At 36.5% G+C, this 23,320-nt stretch overlaps 1 protein-coding gene across 5 annotated transcripts in view; it reads left to right on the top strand.

Annotated features, from left to right (window-relative positions):
- LOC138701207 (transmembrane protein 47) overlaps window positions 1–23,320 on the top strand; it is a 564,207-nt gene that overhangs the window by 148,059 nt on the left and 392,828 nt on the right. The gene's annotated exons all lie outside the window — the stretch shown is intronic.

Below are 23,320 nucleotides of genomic sequence, written 5' to 3'. Positions count from 1 at the left end.
ATCAAGTTTTCAAAATATCAATCTTTATGACTTAGCATTCAATAAATATAAAAAAAAACTAGTTGTTTGTTTAACTATTTATTTAACTAGCTAGCTAGTGAGTACAAATTAAATTTATAAAACAAAAATGTTTCTAGCCACTACCGCAAGAGCCAGGCTCGTGTACGGTGTTGTCTTAGTCAATAATATAACATAAAATTTACAAGGACAGATTACTAAATACAGTAAGTAACTTGATTGAAACCAATAAATAACACACAGGAGCAAAAAAAAAGTAAAAAAAGAGACAAAAATACACATTTAATATAAATTGACAATCAGACAGAAGCCAGTGATATTCAATAAAAACATGAATATAGTCGACAGAAATAAAAGGTAAAAAAATACATTTGTTAATATTATATCTCATGAATAATTTTATAAATTTCTTTTTTAAAAGTTTCAACTTTAAAATATTTGAAATTTGGAAAATGGTTTGTAACTTTTTTATGAAGTCTTGGGCCGAAACTAGCATCATGTTTAAGAGCTGCACTTCTATGACATTTAGGCTCAGTTAATGGGAAAGTAGACTTTTGTCTTTGAATACGATATTCATGTCGATTAGATTTATGTTTTATTTGATTTCTGTGGTAGTAAGTTAGTAAACTATATTTATAATTTTTTTCAATAGTTAATACATTCAAATCTATATTAATTAAATTTGTTGGGTAATCCATATTTTTGGTTAGACAAATTTTTATTAATCTTCTGTGTAATAAAATTAATGGATTAAGTATAGATGATGCTACTCCACCCCAATTTATTATACCATATTGTATTAATGATTGTACCAAAGCTAAAAATATTATTCTCAATGCCTCGTTAGTGATAAAATTTCGAAGTATTATGAATTTATAAATTGTCTTTCTTATACTTGTACATATGAAATGAATTTGTTTATTCCAACGTAAATGCTGGTCTATAATAATTCCTAAATATTTAACTTGTGTGGAAGGTGTTAGATGTGGACAATTACAATAATTATTTGTTAATTCATTACGTGAAATATTATGTATTACTAAGTGATAATTATTCATAGGTGGAGGTAAACCTTTCGTTGTTAAAGAAAATGGAATATAGGTAGTTTTATTAGTATTTAAGGAAAGGAGATTAGAGTCAAGCCAATTTTTCACTACTTTAATTCCATTGCTAGCATTTAAATAAGTTTTATCCAAATTTTCCCCATTGAATGTTAGTACAGTATCATCTGCAAAAGAAAATATATTACCACCATATTTCTTTACATCAATTTTCAACAAATTATATATTACAAATAAGATTGGTCCTAATACTGTACCTTGTGGAATTCCAATATCGATTAATTTATAATTGCTATTATAATTGTCAATTTTGATTCTTTGATATCTATTTTCTAAATTTGAACGAAAAAGTTTGAGTACAATTCCTCTAATACCAATGTTTTTTTTTTTAATTTTGAAAGAAGGATATCATGATTAACTGTATCAAACGCTTTTTTCAAATCAAGAAATATTCCTAAACATTTATTTCCCATATGTAATTTTCTTATAATATTCCATGTAACATTTATTCTAAATTTATTTATAGATGCAAACGTTTTCGCCATCCTGGGTCATCATCAGGCAATACGTAATAATATCAAATATAACATATTAACTTTATTATACATATTATGAAAATCTGCATTATACAATTGCGAATTAAGAGTGAGGGTATGATGACAACAATCCACTCTTCATTTTGTAGCATCTACTAGTATGCAGTGTTTCTTTTCACGCCTTGAGAGATCATTTCCTTGGGATGGCCAATCATTTGGTTGGAAATAGTGACTGAGATATCTGTAGAAAAGACGGAGTGAACGCTGTCAGAAGGATGTCGTGAATCGGGTGCACTTGACGTGAATTGTGTCCGGGTTTGGCTGAAAGAGAAAGTGGGGGCCATCTCGACAAAAGACTAATGAGCCTCCATCATCGTCTGTCATTCTTGAACTTAACTTCTGTGAGACCAAACATTCCATTTCACAGACCGAACCTTCAGGGTCTCACACATTTCTTTCTGTAGCATGTCACGTGTAGATAGTGTGTTTAATATTGAAAGTGGATTTTTTTTTTATCTAAGTAACTTATTACGAGCGTTCATTTTCGTCGTTGATTTTTTTCTTTCTCTGTAAATATTTTCCTGCCGAACTCAATTTTTTTTCTCAAGTAATCCTATGTTTGCGGTTTGTTATACAACAGAAGGGGAAAGGAAGGTAAGGAGTGCAGCCCGCGCTTGCTTAGAGTTATTGCAGCAGCCGTGTTGTTGCCAAATGCTTCCTAGAAACATAACAATTTCTATTTAAAAAAATGTGAATATTAGACAAAAAACTTACTTAGATTTTTCAAATCTCTTCTCATGATCTATTACCAATTTCGTTTTGGTGCAGAGGTTACCACCCACTCTATATTTATATTTTTAGTTACTAAAACAGGCCTGGGAGTAAATACCTCAATTGAGGTACTGCAGATTATTCCCTACTCCACATTCCCCGACAGAGACAGTTATGTATCGGACCGATACGAGTAGACCTGAAGGCAAGCTTTACTAATTTACGGATTGTTTAAGGCAGGGCTGGGTACCGGGAGCGAATCCAAACTCTAGGCATCAACGCTGCGCGGTGTTCGACGCGGAAGAAAGAGGTTGAAGAGAAGTCATATGGCTCCCCGTGAGAGAATAGAATTCGCTCTTGGTGCCCAGCCCTGGTTCAAGGAATGCATCATAGCTTTCGGCTCTCGCCGGTCGCCTAAAATTCACCACTGATGCACAGTATTTTACAGACCGATTATTTAGTTCTGATAGCTCGACGACGCGAAAGAGCAACGATAAACGATAAAAGAAATGACCTAGCGACGCTTTGGTATTATCAAAGAATCAAGTGTTCATATCGGAGCAACGAGGTCGCGGGAAGCGAACATTTTGATTTATCAGTAGAAGATATTCTATACATCCATTTAATGAAAGAAGATAATATAGGAAATATCAGTTGCTAGATTCAAGGTTAACATAACTTAAATACGTACAAAATTGAACCCGTTTCTCATCTCAAAGCTAGTATAAATTCATTGTGTTGTGATTGGTTCTTGTGATCACATAACATCACCAATAAATACACAACTGAACAATTTGTCAATATATATGATAATTAATTTAATATGCCGAAATAATAATAAGTCGATATTCGGATATATTGATAACCACCGGTTATTATACAAAATAATATTATCTTAATCAGAGATCATAAGAACGACAAGAGTGAAGGAAATGGAATTTTTCTTTTTCGTCGCTTTTATCGTTACTCCAATATGCACACCTCAACGACAATGCATGCTTCAATTCTCTCTGGTATAGCATCGCTTCTTCTTTTATCGTTTATCGTCACTCCAATGTGTGCGTATATACCCTTAGCCGACTAAGCTGCGACGGTGGTCTTCCACTGAATTTACAGCCAGAATCTCGAAATAAAAAATAAATATATTTTATGCTCGACCATGCCGAAATGTAGTAATTATACACCTGGTAGCAGTCCTTTAATGCATGTCATTAAAGTACACCTATTCATTAAAGTTCAGGTTTTCGATTATTCTCGGATATGCAATCGAAAGACGAGGGAAACGTCACGGAGGCTGGAAATCCAATACTGTCGCAGAAGGTTATGTTCTGTTACTATAATAATTAGTGTTAATTGTAAATAATATTCAAATAAATTCAATTTGTCATCTCGTTTTTCAATTCTAAATCAATTTCCAGTTTATACATTCTCTGCATTATATCAAGGTCAATGACATTATTGTTACTCGGAAAAAATCAATACTTTCGCGTCTGCACACATCTCACAATTCAAGAGCTATGAACAAGGTCACTTCCGATCTTGTCAGATACATATAAAATGTATACTTCTGAATAATTTAAAGTTAGAAATATGGTCGAGCATAAAAAGTCGTATGAAACTTGCCTATAATGGTAATTAAGACGCTCGTATGAAAATTATGAAACTCGCTTGCGCTCGTTTCATAAACAAACATACTTGCATCGTAATTACTATCATTATGGGCTCGTTGCATAATGTACTATTTTCCATATTTTAACTCACGTAATATCAGTTTCATAGCTCATTATGTATAGGCCTAGGTAAAAAAAAGAAAGATACAACTGCTGTGCCATGCAGAAATTGTTTTCCCACTAATATTTTGACATCCTAATTTATTTTCCTCTAGCATGAGGACTCCTTTGTCTATAACTTCACTCTGGTGTCTGTGAATACTGTAAACGTCTTTCTCAGTAACATGATAATGTTGGAAGTTTCTCCGAAATGCCTATACTTTGTTGTATAGAAGATAATTGATCAAAATCGCATTATGCTGAAGTAATAGTAGTCCTTGTTCTTGTTGAGAATGTCTGAAACCTTGTTTATGTTAAGTTTGTACTGGGGGTCTTCAGCTTCTGTACAAACTTCCGTAGGAATGCCAGAGTAATTGGGCGCTCATTTGACTTTGATAGCACTTGACACTCCCTGAGAGCGAGGATAAAGAGGGTTCACTATTTGTTCATCGGCCTAACAGAGACGAGCAAGTTGTGTTTTAGATACAGCTACTCATACTGCGACGCTTGTTTGCTCAGTACCAGTCAATCCGAGTGTATCGGTTCGGCTCTTTGTAAAATAAATACCAACAGCGTAGATTATTCGATGTTTCCTGTGGTATTCATTATGAACCTCTCCAAACTTCAAGTGAAGGGTCCTGTTAATCTTACGTGCATTAAATTCAAACTCGACGGGCAATTGTTGATCTTCTATCCATATCTAATGGCACAATTGAAATTGAACACTTCACTAAATGCCGTACATCGAAACACAGGGCAGAAATGTAAAACGTTGGCTTCAGATTGAAAAGATTAGTATTCGATATTCTGATCGGAATTCTAACAAAGAGATTCCACATGTTCCCATAGTATATTATTTAGAATCGTGTAATTGGAAAGAGTTTGTCATACGTAAAATAAGAAGTAATTAGTGATATTATTATGCCTTTAGGTCTAATACGCATTATTTGTTTGCTGATCTTAGTAATTCAATTCTAGTTTTAGTATTGTGCTAGGTTTCTGCCCTCAGGGCGAATTACTGCGAATTGACAGACATAACCCTCACAGTCCGCTCAATAATTGCTAACAGATTAAGGGAACATGGTGAATACAAAGTATATGAGGAAGTTCATTGTCTTTCTACGGAAGGATCTACACGGCGTGCTGACAATATAATAATTGACCGAGATAAAAAAAAAACTGGTCTCATTCTTGACCCTACTGTAAGGTTCGAAATTAATGAAGATCAACCAAAGCAGGTACATGAAGAGAAACGCGCTATTTACCTTCCATGCTGTGATGATCTCAGTCATAAATATAATATTCAAGATTGGAATGTCATTGGACTTACGTTTGGTGCGCGAGGAACAATTCCCAAATTTACATTGGAGTTCCTCAGAAAATTAAAGGTTCCTGATAAGACTCTTCAGACAACTGCATCAACCATTTTAAAATCTTTACTGAACATCATCAATCACCATCTCTATTCATCCTTATAATATTCATTGTATATTATTTATTTTCAATAAATTTTTATCGTTTTGATAGCTACCACATCTTGTCGCAGAATATTATTTTTTTTTTTAATTTCATTATGTATTTTTTTTATATTAATTTACATTTTCTTTTTTGTTCATTTGAATTGATTAGGATGCCGATATTTTAAATCCAAGATTTGGACGGCTATCATTTCGGTGATATTCTCTCTGCTATCACAACCATTTTCTTTTTAGATAATAATAATAATACTTTATTGCCAGAACAAAGATATATATTTCTTTTTTATATAAAACACTCTAGAACCCCCAGAAAGAGTAAGTTACATACTCGTGCTCAGGGGACATTCCACATTATGTTATAATAATAATAATAATAATAATAATAATAATAATAATAATAATAATAATACTTTATTGCTATAACAAAGATACATATTTTTTATATAAAACACTTCAGCACTGCAGGGGGTATTCCACATAATGTTAAGACATTTAATTGAATAACAAAGTAAAAAGTAAAAAAGAAAAAAATGAAAGAAAGAAGAAGAAAAAAGACAGATATCACAATAATTGAACGTCAAATTTTCTCTCTAATCAGCAATTTTTTAATTGATTTTTTTAATAAAGAGCATTAGCAAATTGTATGTTTGGGAATTTAGCTATTATCACGTTATAAAGTCTTGGACCGAAGTTGCTACTGTGATTATTTTGCTACAGTTGTGGTAGATTTCGGTACTGTCAAGCATATGTTGTCTGATCTTTTGGTTTTATATTTATGTGAATATAAATTAAATATATTTCGGTTTTATCTACGAAATTCAATAATACATTGTTATAAATTTGATGGAAGTCAAATACTTTAAATTCTGAATACAGCAGCTCCGGAGGATAATCAAGAGGTTTATTAGGGCATATTTTTTTTATTCTTTTCTGTAGCAGAGTTATTGGCATGCGGGAGGTACTATAAGCACTACCCCGTCCTATAATGCCGTATTGTAATATAGCTAGTACTAATGCGAGGTAAATCAGTCGTAAAGTATGCACAGTCAAGCAATTTCGTAGGATGACAAAATAGTGAATAATTTTTCTTAATCTATTATACAATAAAAGAACATGTTTATCCCAACGTAAATGTTAATCGAGCTTCAATTCTTACACGTAATGCATTCTTTAGGTATCAAAATAATGGATTGCGTTCGATGTTTACGAGATCACATATCGTTACGACACCAATAAAAGAATTAATCACAAAACCGAGTTCTCATCTCACTCTTTCGAACAAACGTAGCCTACGTAGATTACCTTCACGTAAAGTTGTTTTGATCTGTGAAATTCCCTAACCATTTACAAGGTAGAAATATCAATGACTATAATACTGGTGACAGACTACAGTACTAATCGCGATTAGCACTTATCGCGATCAGGCCCGATCGCGATTACCGAAAATGTGGTGACACACTAGGTCACGCTTGGTCCCGTCTGATCAACAGCTGAATTACCATAGAGGAAACAATTTCCTCTATGTACGTACGTATATGTTTGTTTCCCTCCTGGACAACACCTAAAGTTCATACTTTCTTTTGATGTTTGTTCATTGTTTCTTTCCTTTTTTTTTTTTTTTTTTTTTTTTTTTTTTTTCTTGCTGCTTGATATGGGAATTTATTTGTTAAAATTGATATATGCTTTACAATGTAAACTGATACAATTTCTATCATTACTATTTATATTATTTTGAAAAGAGATTTTATAACCTATAAAATTTGTATCATCATGCCAACAATTTATATTATTTTGCAATAAATAGTACATTATGCAACGAGCTTATAATGGTAGTAATTAAGACGCGAGTATGTTTATGAACCGAGCGCAAGCGAGTTTCATAATTTTCATACGAGCGTCTTAATTACTATTATAGGCAAGTTTCATGCGACTTTTTATGCTAAACCATATTTCTAACTTGAACTTATTCATAAGTATTCATGTTATTCTTATCTGACTGAGGAGCGGAACTGACCTTGTGCAATACCTGGTAAATTGTGAGATGTGCGCAGACGCGAAAGTATTGATTTTTTCCGAGAAACAAATGTCGACATTGACCTTGATATAATCTAGAGAGTAAAATAAACATTAATCTTGATATAACCTTGAAATTGAATTAGACATTGAAAAACGAGATGACAAATTGAATTTATTTGAATATTATTTACAATTAACGCTAATTATTATAGTAACAGAACTAGTTGTCTTTCGATTGCCTATATGAGAATAATCGATACTTGCGCTTTCATATTGCTACAGTGGTATTTTCTGATTGGTGGAACACTTAAACTTTAACGAATAGGTGTACTTTAATGAGGTCCATTAAAGGGCTGCTACCAGGTGTATAATTACTACATTTCGGCATGGTCGAGCACAAACATATTTTTAAAATCAACCCTAACCTCAACGATAGCGTCGTAATGGAGACTGAAATTGAAAATCTGAAAAAGAAACCAGTTCCAGTTTGTAATCCATTATTTATTGAAATGAAACGTTTTTCAGCAGCCTTCTATTGCTCTCTCTCTCTCTCTCTCTCTCTCTCTCTCTCTTTATATATATATATATATATATATATATATATATATATATATATGAAATATGAATAATTCGTCTGTCATTTGTTAATATATTTCTTTTTACTTCTCTCACATCTGCATTAAATTTCTCCACTACGTCTAATAGTAGCCAAATTCATTTTCTAGCCATTCATTTTCGTTTCTATTTCATATAATACAATGGAAGGGGTAACAAAATTCCACAGCAGAAGCTATCACGACTTCCTAAATAATATAAATCAAGGCGATTCGAAACCAAAGTTTACTAAAATGTTACTTTCGTCCACTGCACCGTGCCTCAGCGCGATTGTCTTGTTCTGGAAACAGGATTTAGCTCCTGATCGCGATCGGGACGGGTCCACCAGCGAATAGGGCTTATAAAGAATGGACACTTCGCGTCGGTACCTTTGATGTAGCCGGATTGATTTCAATGGCCTTCAAGCCAGCTAGAGCGTCAGATTCTGCTTTCTCCCTAGAGTTGGCGCTGACATCACACCAGCTAGCAGTCGACAAGCGGAAATATAACATATATAATGAATACATTAGGTACATTATGTACTCAAAATAAATTGGATCCATAAAATAATAAATCCGTCATTAACTGTAATGTCTACACTCTAGAGTTCCTTTATAATGAGAGTTGAGACGTTGACCCCAACAACAATTAAAATATTATGTAATGATTTGATAGTATTGAAAATGGAAAAACAAAATTCTTATTAGAAGTAAAACCATATACCTATATCATATTGTTTACAAATATTAAACGAATTCGATACTTAATTTTATAATGTATTATATTATTTTATAATATAATTTATTATATCTGAAATATAAAAGAGTTATTATTACAACTAGTTTGTCACTGAGAAATAAGGAAAAGCTGTTAACTTGAATTTATTTGAAGCAAAGCGTTACTGGATTATGCAATAAGGTAGGCGATGTTTGGATCCCGTGTCTCAATTCTATACTCAATTATTATCTTAGCGTATGCTCGATTACACTAACCTCTAGCGCTTGAAAGTGGAACTAAACGCCGGCGCACAGAGAAACAAAACACAGGAAAATTCGCTCAGTGTCCATTCTTTATAATCCCTATTCGCTGGTGACACACTACAAACCCGATCGCGATTAGGTCGATAATCGCGATTAGTGACTGTAGTCTGTCACTAGTATAACGGCCTAGTAACGAATGTGGCCATTTCCGAACATAAATCAAGCGACTGTCTTAATTCTCTTCCTTCCTGTCAGTACACGTATTCCGAAGAAAAGCTTCCGATAACTGGCCTTCGTCAGGGCCTCACTATCCGGTTCCTGAATACCTGGGAGTTCCTTGTAGCTATTTTGATAATCTGAAATGCTCAGAAATAAGCTGTGAAATTTGGCAGAGTTTCCAACAGTCTAACTAAACGCTTACGTCGCTGTGCTATTTTATTTTCCCTGACCCTTCGTCTTGTTCTTGCATACAATTCCTGTGTTTTATTCCTATTCTCGTGAATGACCCACATAATGTTTGATTTTTACGCCTCAGACGTCTGAAAAACTCGGAAATTCTTTCACATTATAAACACTGTTAGTGAATTCACTGATGAGCTAACCAGACATACTTTCAACTTGTAACTAACAAAACACAAGCATATCTAGCCATCTTGTACACGCGAGAAAGTGTGGACAGAATAGAAACGAACTGTGAAATTACCTGACTAATCTCAACAATTACACACTTTCATATCCTGCTTGTCGCGATGAGTAAGATATCTTTCGAGATAATTTATGATCACACATGCAGTAGAGAAAAGGAATGGATATTTTCTCTAATATTCTTTGCAGGCATTCTTCAAATTGCCCAAAATAAACAACACCAAATAATTTCTAAAATATATTGCAACTATAATAATAAGTAAGACTAAAATCAATTCTTTTGTAATTGTTTCAAGTTTATCCATATAACAAACTTTGTAGATTACATACTGTAGCGTCCAAAACAACCTAATTTGTGTCATTAATATACCAAAACATGTGCAAATCACCGTCAATTACAAAATTCTTTCTAACCCATTTCTTTGTAAGTAACAATTTTTTATTTTCCTTTTTTAAATATGATCTGTGTAAACTTTTTATCATAAGAAAGTACATACATCATAAGATGTTAACTTTTTTAAATTGTCAGTTCTACTATCACATTTTAAACTTCATTATACTTCTTATATTCTCTTATATTATTTTTAATTATCATATGCATATGTAGAAGACATAATATTGGTTATAAATTATTATACCATTATATTTTTTAACTTTTCCAGTTATTGAAAGACTTAAATATTGCTATTCAGATATCTCATTAATTCCATTTGGCATTAATTTTTTAAATATAATTATACATTAGATTAATTACAATTGTTTTCGTTTTGCACTCGTGGTAAATAGTCACTGAAGATGGAGAAGCATCTCCGAAACATGTCTGACTATTACTAATTTCTTTAATAATTTTATTGTATTTATTAGTGTTCATATAACTGTAATATATAATCTTTAATGTATCTTAAGATATGCAAAGCTCTGGGGGAAATGCCTACACATATGAATTAAACTACTGTATATCACATCTTCTGCAGTAAAATAATTGTATTGCTTTATTAAAAACTAAAGGTATGAAAAGTTATTGTATCTCGACTTCATAATGTTAAGTTTGTTCATCACACTTGTTGTTTGGTCGCTCTTATTTGTACAGCATACTGTAATATACTGCAGTCAGGTAGCACGTGAAAAAAATTGAAGGTCGTTCGCACGCTGTATCTTAAACATCCCTGACATAAGGCAAGAGATATGCCACATCCCTACGACAAAGAGAAACATTTTCACTTTTCTGCTGAGAATCTGGGCTGATCCGTTGAATTTGTAGTTGAAAAGTTATTTTTCTTTCTTTCTTTCTTTCTTTCTTTCTTTCTTTCTTTCTTTCTTTCTTTCTTTCTTTCTTTCCTGAAGAACCGGCTGACAGATCTATCTTGTAAAGGGGAGGGAGTATTTTCTCTGAATTATCACTAAGACAACCGGCCTCCCTGTTGGATTGGCACAACACAGGGTCATCGCAAAGACATCACAGAACAATCATAAGACCACGGACAACCACTCAGAGCCGTAGACGGGAGATACATTTCTTCCATCGCCTATGCCGTACGCTACCTCAAAGCCACCGCGGCGGTCCAAATTTACTTCTTCAGCCACAATATTTGATGAATATGATTAAAATTATTATATTAGTACTCCTTGAAATGCCTGAATAGCTGTTCCGTCTCGTACAACATTGATAAAAATTACTCTTGTAATATAAAACGTGTTATTTTGTAATGTTTTGCTTCATTTTGTGCTCTGACTGTGGGTATTTTTGTCTGAGGTTCACATTTAATACATACCGCGGCGAACAAGAAACGACCCTGGTAAACAGTACCACATCCGGCATGATTAATAAACACCCTCCAGAGAAATCTTAGTGATTTATGTGGGCACCGGAAATGAAGGCGTACCTTGTGGAGAGCTAGATGCTACAACATTATTTAATACTTTTTTTTACGTGAACTTGCATCCTCTCTCCGTACAGAGTTAAGTGGATCTCTCACTTCTTGCAGCCGCTAATGAAACGTATGGGGAATATAAACACACTCTCCCGCCTTCCGATATATTGTGGGATGTTACAGGATACTTTTTAGTGAAATAGATTATACGCCACAGCATGAACGTTATCTAAGTTTAGATAGCAGTTTATCGATTCTCAGAAAGATATTAAAAGAAGATTGCAGTTGTATGTTAGCTCAGGTAGTAAAGTGAATGATCATGAGCGGAAAGTCTGTGGGCCATGTGCACAGTCGCGTTTGAGATCGTTCTCGAGGTTGTCTTGAGAAAACACCACGGAAGTCGTATGCACAATTGGAGTTACGCAATAATAGACCAACCGACAATTTGAAAAAAAAGAAAAAAAAAGGAGATATTTGCGTAAATCTGTTGTTGGCAGGCTAAATTTAACTCTGAAAAAATCAAGAATGCGATATCTGAATTTTGTTGCTATTTAATAATATAATAATCCGTGACGCTACAACCCGTGGAGGGCCTAGACCGACCAGCCGGCTGCTGGCCTCACATGCCGAAGCAGAGGTGGACGATCATCCAACCAGAATGGAGGTATTATGTGGTTGGCACGATGATCCCCCCAGCCGTTATAGCTGGCATTCGCAACCGGATTTCGCTACCTATCGCAGTTCCCCAAGTGCATCACGATGCTGGGTGGGCACCGGTCCCATACACTGCCCGAAATTTCATGAGAAAATTTCTTCCCCCATGAGGACTCGAACCATCGAGCATTCCGTAACGCGAGTCCTAGGCAGGATGCCTTAGACCACGACGCCACGGCGCGGGACTTTGTTGCTATTTACAATCAAAAATTCGTTTATTGCATAAAATTCATTTATTTGGCTTTGAAATATTAATTCAACTGCTGGTCTCTTATTAAAAATCGGTTAGCCTTTTTTAGTATTATTTGTGCTATTTTTTGTAATAGTATGAGTGTTATAATACTTCTGGAGAAAGTTACACAACACAGAACTGCACGCATTATATTCTTCACCTGACATAATTAGGAACATTAAATCCAGACGTTTGAGATGGGCAGGGCATGCATATAGAGAGTTAGTTGGGAAAACGGAGGGAAAAAGACCTTTAGGGAGGCCGAGACGTAGATGGGAAGTTAATATTAAAATGGATTTGAGGGATGTGGGATATGATGATAGAGAATGGATTAATCTTGCTCAGGATAGTGATCAATGGCGGGCTTATGTGAGGGCGGCAATGAACCTCCGGGTTCCTTAAAAGCCAGTAAGTAAGTTATCATACTTCTTGCATAAAATGTTTTATAAAACAACAGATTTAATTCAATAGCCAATATCTCGAAACAGGTTTTTGGCGCTTGGTCTCTTATTGCGTAACTCCGTCTAAGTGCACATTCAAGTTTTTGAGACTGTTCCAGGATGTCATTGAGACTGTCCTGAGACTACCAATGGGTGGTCTTGGGACGATCTCAGTGGACTGAGGGAAAAATGGCGGCTATTTTAGTTTCTTGATGATTTTATTGGAAATGAAAATGACATTGAACATGAACAACGGTTGCCAAGATCTTTTATAGACAATGAAAATTCACTAGAATTTTACAATGATGAGCGGTTTTATAAACGCTACAGACTCACTAAGGACACCGTTCTAAATTATATTTTTATTCTATTACCAAAAACTGGTCGTGGCGTTCCTATTCAAAAAATTCTGCAACTCTTGTCTACCCTACGATTTTATGCATTTTGAGACTTTCAAGTGACTGTAACTTATACTTTCTCATAATTAGACAATACATGGAATTTTATTGCAGCGTCTTTTTTAGATTATAATAGCCAAATTAGCTTGTTACAAGTTGGCTATTTCGCGTACACTGATCACTAGATTAGCAATGGCGGTATAAAGGTATGAAAACTTTTGCTTTCAAAGCGAATATTCTCATCATAATCTCAGGATTGTCTCAAGACCAAGTCAGAACGGAGTACGCGACTGTGCATACCAAAATTGAGACAGGTCTTGTCTAATAATAATAATAATAATAATAATAATAATAATAATAATTTATTTTATCTGGCAGAGTTAAGGCCGTCAGGCCTTCTCTTTCACTCAACCAATAAAAGGTATGTATGTATGAACGTACAAACTACAAAGAATACAATAATTTGATTTCGATAAAAGTTACGTGTACACAAGAATTACTTATGAATTAAACAGTGAAATACTATGAGTTATTAATTAAACAATGAAATACAAACTGTATAGCACAATTAAACTAAAATACATAGAATGTTCTTGGGAAAGTCTTGAGAATAGCTTGACATGTATACGGGCTTATGGGTTCACTCCCCTCTCTTTTAGTTCTCCCAGCCGATTACGGACATCGACAACTTTTCATCGTATTTTTTCTCCCTTCCTTGCTCTCCATTCTTCCTATCGACTTCTCCGTGTATATTTTTATCTTTTCTTGCCCTCTTTTAATACTATTTTCATAACGTTTCCTTGACCATCATTAGTGACTTTTTCCTTCTGGTCTTCCTTCATAATTGAGGAGCTGGATTCCAAAGCGTACGAAGTAAATTTTTGACGATTTTTTTTTATTGTGTAAAGCTAATTACGCATTTAGAAGATGTAGATGTATCAAAATAGAGAATCCATTGGTTCCACCTTGTGTTAGGTTGTATTGTTATAAATCTAGAAATACTCAAGTTTTGTTCAAACAGCACTATCACAAGGATAGATATTCTATATTTTACATTTTTACAACATACTTAGTGGCAACAAATAATGGCAAATTCGGCAACTGCTGCACGAAAGTACAGTATGATTATTTAGTCCTGACAGTCGCCGGCGAGTCCATTTAGTTACCCCAAGGAGTGTTTGGGTTAGTCACTCGCTTGCCTTCGGAGCGATCGGAGGTCATGCGTGCTGTAGAGCGGTATGCTTCCAGTACAGTTAAGCTGTACTGCATTCCTTTACTGACCGCTCGCTTTTATCTCTACTCCGGAGCTCTTCCCACTACTCCTGTTACTTCCCCTCTTTCGCGACGCCGAGCTGTCAGGACTGAATAATCGGTCTGTACTTCAGTCTTAAGATCTCCCTAACAGTTCTGCACAAAAAAATGAATTAATATATTATAGTAACCGCCATGCTGGCACAGTGCTAGCGAGCTGGGCTTTCTAAGCTACGGTGCTCGGGTTCAAACCCCTGTCGATCCACTCAGAATTTATAATTTGTGGTGGACAATCCCATGATCCAGGCAACACATAGATTTTCTCCGAGTATCCAGTTTCACAATTCTTCATTATAATCATCATCATAATCCATTACGAGTGTAATATAGACCTATCGCCTGTGTTACACTCTGGGTCGTCCCTGACGAACTATGTGGCCTTCGCTTCTCGGTACTAGCGACATCTATGAGCCACGCTCGTAGAGTCGATATATGTATGTAATAGCCTAGATCATATATGTAACAGATAACTCCTCGCTACGTTAAAATCAGCAGCACTTTGAAGAGAACAACCGCCAGGATCGCCACCCGTCCGCCGTAAACGAACACGAGATGGCAGCACAGTCGCTAATCCAATTCAAATGGGAATTATGACGTGACTCCTTATGTAACAACTAGATGGCAGAGTAGTAAACCTGACAAAAGTTGTTAACCTCAAAGCCTATAAGTCCGACATATCTGTTATATATATGATCTAGGTTAATAGTAAATTAATTATCCTTTGATCTCCACAGATAGAAAAAACTTTGCTCCTGAAAAAAAAAAGTTGTTTTTACTTAGAACATTTTGGCATTCAATTTTTCATTTGTATGGGTTTCCACTTTTCATTTGTGTTCGTCACATGTCCAAAAGTACACCTCGATTTCATTCTGCTTTCAGCGATATGGTGATCTCATGGAGAGTATTCTAATAACTTGGTAACTTGATACACCCTGTAGCTGTAGCCATTGTGGCGATGACTAGCGTTTCTCCCCCTCTCACCAACCCTTCAAGCTGCCATCTCATCGCTCCCTGGGTGCGTGTCTCTATTTCTTACATGTTCATATCAGCCATAAAGCTTTCCATATCTGTCTTACTTCCCCCGAGTTGGCGCAGGGCTGTGTAAAACCGGAGTGAAAGACCGTGTTTGCAAACAGAACATTCAAAATCACAAATAAAACTATTGTTTCACAGCTTCAAACAGCTTAGATCATCACGTACGATGTTCTTTTAGAATGCAGAGTAGGAAAGCAAATCGTTAGGTTATTCATGCTTCGAATACAGTGTCTGAAGGTACATTATTTATTCATAATTAAAATTGATCATTTATTTACTCGTGTTTCTTCCTATTCATTTTTCATGCATCTTTTCCTTTTCTTCCCTTCTTACCTTTCCTCTGGCCTTTCTTTTGAGCCTGGCCTGTTTTTTTTTATGTAATGACAGACCTATGCCTTAGGCCAGTAGTGTCAGAGTTGTAAGCTCCGAAACCGGTTGTGGTGCTAGAGACGTCCAGTCGGAGCGTGAACTTGCTTATGTCTGTGGAAGAACCGGAGCACGCAACGAGTTATAGTGGAGCGCTCCGCTCCGTTTAGGCTGTGTCTGACAACGCTGCCTTAGGCCCACGTCATTCACCCAAGCGTCCCCATCTGTGGGCGACGCAACGAAGCTGTAGTTCTTTCATCCGTCTATAGGCGTTTCCCTTGATGCATCATAGGAGGCGAACTCCGTAGAATCGCATGATGAGTAATGAAGCAGTGCGGAACGCTGGGAGGGTAAACGGGAGTACCTCACGAAAATCTACCACCAAGGACCGTCATTGTTCAACACCAATTCCACTTGGACCCGCCGGGACTCAAATCCGGGTTATCAGTGTTCAAAGCCGTTCTGCTAATGGTGCCCCAACAGTGCTTGTTTACATTTCTGTATGCCTGTTTATTTGTCCTTACTTTATTTTCTTTCATTAATTCTAACTTTTTCAGTCTGCCTTCGCTTTCTTCCTTCCCCTCCCCTCCTGTCGATTTTTATATTTTCCTTTATCTCTTTCATTACTTTCCCTCCCGCAAAGTTCGTCTGTCCGAAATTTTGCCGCTCTATCTATTTTCTTCACCCTATGAAGAACATAAGTCTGTAATATTATACACAATTTTTTCTCGCTGCCAAAATTTCCAAAACATCCCCGGAGTCCACTCAGCGTCCTGTCAAATTGAGTACTGGGGTTTTCGGGGTAAAAGGTGAAGCATGGTGCCGAAATCATGAAAGCAAGAAGCTCTACGTCTGTGCTCCCCATGCTTCTTCATGGGGTGAAAAGGGGTACCTTTTTGTCCTCTATTTAGATTAGGGACCCGAAGGCTAACATCACAGCTCGAGGCTTATTGTACATCTCTACATATTTTACGTGCAAATTATTTGAGTGGTCACATTATTGTAGATTTCGTGACTCGGGTATGTGGTGCCATCTGTTGGTTAAGCCATGTAGACTCATGGTCCGATGGGGTCCCGCTAGAGCTCTCTTTCACACCCCGAGTAGCTTACTATGTCTTCTTAAACTGATGTCATTTATACGTCAGTCACAATACTACAACCAGTTACATCATTTTGGTAAATACTATTAAACTAATGTTGATTAATATTGGAGAGTGACGATGGAATCATGCAGGAAAACGGGAGATCACCGAGAAAAACTCTCAGGAACTTTGGCTTTGTTCAGCATAAATACGACACTGCAGCCACCGGCGTAACTCAGGCGGTAGTCTCTTGTTTTCAGAATTGCGCTAGGGCATGGGTTCGATTCCCGCATGGGTAATTACCTGTTTGAATTTTTTTTTCGAGGTTTTCCCTAGCTGTAATGCCAATCCCACCTAATTTCATGGCATAGCCACCAGCGTGGCTCAGTCGGTTAAGGCGCTTACCTGCCGATCTGAATTTGCGCTCGGGTCCGGGTTCGATCCCCGCTTGGTCTGATTACCTGGTTGGTTTTTTCCGAGGTTTTCTCTAACCGTAAGGCGAATGCCAGGTAATCTGTGGCGAATCCTCGGTCTCATCTCGTCAAATACCATCTCGCTATCACCAATCTCATCGACGCTAAATAACCTAGTAGTTGATACAGCGTCGTTAAATAACCAACTAAAAAAAATTAATTCATGGCGAATCCTGGACCTCATCTCGCCAAATATGATCTCACGATGATCAATTTCAGCGACACTAAATAACCTAGTAGTTGATAGAGCATCGTTAAATAATCGAATAAAAACATGAATCCGTCATTACCGGCATTCGAACATGTGTCCTTAGGCACTGTAAACCTGTGCTATCCCAACAAGGCTGGTAAGAGTCAAGGCGATACTTTTAGGCCGACCTTTCGAATAGTTTCTTTGTTGTGCTAGGTGAACTTCTAAGACTAAACAGTAGAGCATCGATTATCCGAATACCGATCAACCGAAACATCGGTTAACTGAAAGCGTTCCAGTCGGCAAATTCAAATTTGCACGCTCGCCATGTAGAAGTTCCTTTAGTGCTGTTTGCGAGATGAGTCTCAGCTATGAAGGAAACTAAATTTTGGACTTCTTTTCCTAAACTGTATTTCCTACTTTAATGGCCATTTTGAACTTCTCAAACTAGGCTATTCAGTTCTCTGTTTTATTTGTAAGACGTGTGATACAAAATATATTTGTACAGCTTTGTGTTTAATATCAGTGTTTCTTTGTTTCATACTGCTCCTATGACACCGGTACAATTTGTTGTCGTAAATGATCGGTTATCCGAAAAATCAGTTATCCGAACACCTCCCGTCCGCAATAATTTCGGATAATCGATGTTCTACTGTAGTTATATACGACCTAATAAAATACCCATGCAATATAGGTAAATTATGTACAATGTTTAATGTTATAACGTGATGTGTTAAGGCTCATTCACAATGAAAATTAAACATAACGTAAGCGTTAACTTAAAAATGTAAACGTTACGGTAAAATCAAGAACATTCACGATGGGAACATAAACATAACCGCAAAGAAACTTGGTAACCATGGAAACATAATAACGACGCCATTTCCTCATATTTTGTCGTATACTTCAGCGCTCCACGATTGTGTACTGTTTGCAAATCACGTAAACATAAGCATGAAAGTTTGGAGTTTGCAAACTTTCATGTTAACATCTAACGGCAATGTTTATGTGAATCATTGTGAATGATCCCATTTGATAACCTGATCGCAAACTTCTGTGTTTATGTTATGTTTAATTTTCACTGTGAATGGGCCTTTATTGTCGGCATGTAAAAGTTTGCTTCTAAACTTTGTTACAGAAGCCGAATTTATTGTTGCCAGTACGTGAGTAAAAAGTTTAATCAGTAAGTTATGTATTAAAAATCGTGTTTGAAAATTCATACAAGCGTTGTGACGTAAAATTCAAATCCAGATTAGGGCGGACTTGCAGCGGTACGCCTGGTTAATATCGTGCGTGTGTTTTTCGTTTTCCAAGCTGCTTAGCAAGCATATCATGACGTCATGACGCAGTCGATCGCCATGTGTTCCCTACAAGGTCTGCTGAGCTCGACATATTTGTGATATGTGTAATACATCTCGCCTTGCATAATTACTACGTCTCGTACTACTTCTCCTCCTCGATGTCTTGCATCACGCTTCATTTCTTCACATGACATGTGCCCTAGACATGACCCTGCAATATGCATCCCTCCCACCGAGTTGGTATCCATTAGCTTAATTAGCTTTTGAAGTACGTTATATTAGTTTATTTCTATATCAGTGAGATGAAGACATTACATTTGAGCAAAGTACAAGGACATCATTTTATTTTTACTAACATTTTAATATTAACCTGGCTATACCTTTGGATTAATGGTTCAGAGCCGGAAACACCGCTTGCTACCCCTTTCCACGATTGAAGTTCGATGACACTGGCGTAAAATACAAACAAATCACTTTACTAGGTATAGGAGGGAAGAAAAGTAGTCCATCCATTTACGTAAAATAGGCGATATCGTAATTTTGAGTTTGATAATTTTCATTAGGTTTTTGTTTAATCAAAATACAGTAGGCCTACAGATTAACAATAAGTGTTTTTACTCACGAACTGAGCTATCCATGCGAACGTATTCATTATGCGTTGTATATTATACTGTCTACAGCACATTAGCGTACAATGAAGTTAAATTGAAAAATAATCATAATATGGATATTTAAACACATTTTTGAAAATGGTGGCCGTTCATTTAGATACAGGCTTCAGTTCTTTTGTGCATATTATCGCACTATAGACTATTGCATCTATTTACAATTACCAGTTTCGTCCTTCGTACTAGTAACTCATGTTGAAATAATTCTATACCTGTTATATAAAAGAGTATCTTACGTACTGTAAATTCAATCTTCACTTCTGCCCGACCCGCACAGATAACATTACTCAGGCATGCTATCTACTGTCCGTCCAAGTGGTTATGTCGCAGGATCGTAGAAAGGGGGGAAATCACGTGACAGTTAATTACTTTTAAGTTATTTTAAACATTTGCGGGTGAGGGAAATCATGATGCGACGTAGGCAAACGGAAGACAGTGCCTGTGCGAAAATAGGATTCAATATTGAAAGCTCTTTCGTTACTGGGAAACGCGAACATATTTCTGGAACGCACTATACTCACTAACTCGATACTGTTTGTGGTTACTACGACCTTAAGGCGACTTTGACTGTATACGCTTGGTTCTGTGAGGATAACAGTTGGAAGTTCACTAGTGGAGGGGGTGGAAGTGAAGTACATTCAAAAACTGGGATACAATAAACATTGAAGTAAAAATAAAATGATGTCCCTGTACAAGGAGCAGTCCAGAAACGTGGTGCTGTGCATATATTCCAAACTCTTTCTTTTAATGGGGCTCACTCCGTAGCGTCGTCCTCTAAGACAGCATGCCTGGACTCGCTTTACGGAATGAGCGCTGATTTGAGTCGTTGTAACGAAGGAATTTCCTACCAGCGTATGGGACCGATGCTCACCCAGCATCGTTAGGAATTTGGATAGCTACGACAGGTAGCGAAAACCAGCTATAATGGCTGGGAGAATCATCGTGCTGACCACATGTTATCTCCGTACTGGTTAGATGATCGTTCACCTCTGCCAGCATTTGGACGCGAGGCAAGCAGTCGAGTGCTCGACCTTGGCCTTTCATGAGCTCCCACGCCACGGATTACTTTTTTATTGTTTGTTTAGGAGTAAATAGGACTTACATGTGGAAATTTAGGTTAAGAAATTAGTAGTTTTTTCAGTGAAAAAGAAGTACAGTTCTTCTTCTATCAGAAATGATACCGATTTACTTGTTTCGCTGTTTTTAAACACCCAGCGGACCCAAGGAATACTCATTGTATTTTTTTAGGAGCTGGTAAATGCCTTCATTGCTGTTTTCTTGCTGTGTATAAAATGTTTTTTACCCGACTTAGTTGAACATTTCTGTAATAAATACGAAAGGTAGGTAGAAGTAACCTGGACACTAATTAAAAAGTATTGTCGGCACCATGATCTCATCATCGTTGCTTCCGAAAAAGACCTGGTACTCAGTACAAAGTTGAGTGAAGTTCGGATCCATCTTGGAATATTCCGCATATGCCTCTGATCTCGAACTTAGTTCATTAATATCTCTTTACCTCTCTGAATGTTCACCTCGACAAAAACGAATTTCACGGCGACCTGAATATAGTTATTGCAATGGCAAGCAAGAACTGCTACTGACAGGTTATGAAAGCTAGAACTACTGCAACATAAAAACCTCACTAGTGATAACTCATGTGTTACAAAATACTAAAGTTATACTTATTACATTTCCTTTACGTTTCTGTAGGAACTAAAAATAAATAATCCATAATATACGACTCGCTGATTTGTTCTTGGATTACCTCTCGTGTCAGCTCCTGTTTAACATGAAGACTCGGGTGATTGTCCAAAATCGTGCTGACTTGTCCACTGTATGGCTGAATGCTATGGACTAGTGATACTCTATCAGAGTAAGATTTCTTTTTTTCATGCCGAAAATCTACTATACTGTTCTTACGTCATTACTTTCCTCCGAGAGAAAGCCATATAAAGGATTTTATCGCCTTTAAAATCCATCGCCCTAGCCCGTGTTTGAACCCGCGAATTTCGACTCTAATGGCTACAAACGGAGCATAGACGTAGAGCTTCTTGCTTTCATGATTTCGACACCATGCTTCACCTTTTACCCCGAAAACCCCAGTACTCAATTTGACAGGACGCTGAGTGGACTCCGGGGACGTTTTAGAAATTTTGGCAGCGAGAAAAAATTGTGTATAATATTATAGGCTTATGTTCTTCATAGGGTGAAGAAAATAGATAGAGCGGCAAAATTTCGGACAGACGAACTTTGCGGGGGGGAAAGTAATGAAAGAGATAGAAGGAAAATATAAAAATCGACAGGAGGGGGGGGGGGAAGGAAGAAAGCGAAGGCAGACTGAAAAAGTTAGATTAATTCTAACTCGAAAGAAAATAAAGTAAGGACAAATAAACAGGCATACAGAAATGTAAACAAGCACTGTTGGGGACCATTAGCAGAACGGCTTTGAACAATGATAACCCGGATTTGAGTCCCGGCGGGTCCAAGTGGAATTGGTGTTGAACAGTGGCGGTCCTTGGTGGTAGGTTTTCGTGAGGTACTCCCGTTTGCCCTCCCAGCGTTCAGCCACTGCTTCATTACTCATGCGATTCTACGGAGTTCGCCTCCTATGATGCATCAAGGGAAACGCCTACAGACGGATGAAAGAATTACAGCTTCGTTGCATCGCCCACGAATGGAGACGCTTGGGCAAAGGTACGGGTTTTGATGACATCGTATCTTGTTTGTCTTTACATCCTTTGCAACACCCATAAATATATAAATACTGGATACGAGCTACTGGTTATAGGAATGTAGAGTTTTTACGTCATTTTAAATCTTTTTTCGTTGTTTTACTCTTTTAAGTCATTTTTTAAGTTTTGAGCACATTTTTGGTCTTTTTTTTTAATTTTAAGGTGCCTTTTAGTCATTTAAGCTAAAGACTTCAATGACGGTTCCAAATGTAGAAAAACTCGCAGAATTAGTACTGACACTACCCCATTCTAATGCGGAATCTGAAAGGATTTTCTCGATAGTAAGTGATATCAAGAGGAAGAAGAGAAATAGGATAGGAGATGAAGCTCTCGGTTGAGTTGTTGTTGTTGTTGTTGTTGTTGTTGTACGTTTTGCCGTCCAAACAAAATAATTGAACTGCAGCCCCTTTGAAGTCACAAACGTCCATTTTAGTCTCCGCCATTGGGATACACTATCTAGATATGGAGTTTTGGTGAGTGATACATTTATCTTTCTCTTTTATTGTTTTATCGCTGTTAATTTAAGGTATGATTTTGCTAGGCCTACCTGTGCATAAGATTGTTTGTTTTTAGGTCAATTTTTTTTTTTTCAGAATTTTATGTAATTTTCTAACATTTTTGGTCATTTTTTTTTTTTTT

The sequence above is a fragment of the Periplaneta americana genome, chromosome 6 (assembly GCF_040183065.1).
Source record: "Periplaneta americana isolate PAMFEO1 chromosome 6, P.americana_PAMFEO1_priV1, whole genome shotgun sequence".
In the NCBI taxonomy this organism is placed as follows: domain Eukaryota; kingdom Metazoa; phylum Arthropoda; class Insecta; order Blattodea; family Blattidae; genus Periplaneta; species Periplaneta americana.
Note: the sequence above shows the minus strand (reverse complement) of the source record. Positions and strands in the feature narration are given on the sequence as shown.